This window comes from Oncorhynchus keta, chromosome 11 (assembly GCF_023373465.1).
Source record: "Oncorhynchus keta strain PuntledgeMale-10-30-2019 chromosome 11, Oket_V2, whole genome shotgun sequence".
In the NCBI taxonomy this organism is placed as follows: Eukaryota; Metazoa; Chordata; class Actinopteri; order Salmoniformes; family Salmonidae; genus Oncorhynchus; species Oncorhynchus keta.
The window spans coordinates 3,898,207-3,899,458 of record NC_068431.1 but is presented as its reverse complement, the minus strand read 5'-3'; the positions used below and the strand labels follow the sequence as shown (position 1 = coordinate 3,899,458).

At 40.2% G+C, this 1,252-nt stretch overlaps 1 protein-coding gene across 1 annotated transcript in view; it reads right to left on the bottom strand.

Moving 5' to 3' along the window:
- LOC118389738 (nectin-1-like) overlaps nucleotides 1–451 on the bottom strand; it is a 33,086-nt gene extending 32,635 nt beyond the window's left edge. The window contains exon 1 of the mRNA XM_052529193.1: nucleotides 1–451. This exon is cut by the window's left edge and continues 91 nt beyond it. The gene's annotated coding sequence lies outside the window, so the exon portion shown is untranslated.
- Between the last annotated feature and the right edge of the window lie 801 nt (nucleotides 452–1,252).

Genomic DNA, 1,252 nt, shown 5'->3' with positions numbered 1-1,252 from the left:
GAATAGTTCCGACAGAATAGTTCCGATAGAATGGTTCCAACAGAATAGTTCTAATAGAATGGTTCCAACAGAATTGTTCTAACAGCTGTCACACTGTAGTTTCAGCAAGTGACTGCTTGTTGTGTTCTTAGCTGGTAGTCGGTAGTGAAATGAACTCCTGTCGTAGCTTGTTGTCAGTTGTTAGTTGCCACTAATTGTCTTCAGAGTTGCAGCTTGCTGTGTAGCGTTGGATAATCGTTTCAGCTTGCTGTGTAGCGTTAGATAATAGTTGCAGCTTGTTGTGTAGCATAAGATAATAGTTTCAGCTTGCAGTGTAGCGTTAGATAATAGTTACAGCTTGTTGTGTAGTGTTGGATAATAGTTGCAGCTTGTTGTGTAGCGTTAGTAGTTTCAGTTTGCTGTGTAGCGTTAGTCGCTAGTGAAATGAACTCCCTGCAGCGAAGCGGCCAGGCAGACGGGACTAAAGCAGCTTAGTGGTGGACAGATTACTGAGTTACACTCACACACAACCTCCCCGACACACACACACACACAAACATAAACAGACCATGTAGTTATTATCATTGGTCAGACATGTCAACTCATGCAGCACTATTAGCATTAGATGTACAGTTGACTTCGTAGTTGTGTGGTTAATTTGCACTAACATCATGATGTTTCTTTTAATTGTGTTATTAAAACATTGTGTGTGTATCTGTGTTTAGTTTGTTATTGAAATACAAAAGTTTTGTGTATCTGGCAACTTCAGTAATCAAATCAAATCACATTACTACACTGCCATTTTGTGTTGTGTTGATTTTTACAGGTTTTCCTACTTACAAAGCATGTAGAGGTCTGTTATTTTTTATCATAGGTACACTTCAACTGTGAGAGACGGAATCTAAAACAAAAATCCAGAAAATCTCATTGTATGATTTTTAACTAATTCATTTGCATTTTATTGCATGACATAAGTATTTGATCACCATGATCATTGATGGCCCACGAGGTGAGATCTTGCATGGAGCCCCAGACCGAGTGTGATTGACCTTCATCTTGAACTTCTTCCATTTTCTAATAATTGCGCCAACAGTTGTTGCCTTCTCACCAAGCTGCTTGCCTATTGTCCTGTAGCCCATCCCAGCCTTGTGCAGGTCTCCAATTTTATCCCTGATGTCCTTACACAGCTCTCTGGTCTTGGCCATTGTGGAGAGGTTGGAGTCTGTTTGATTGAGTGTGTGGACAGGTGTCTTTTATACAGGTAACGAGTTCA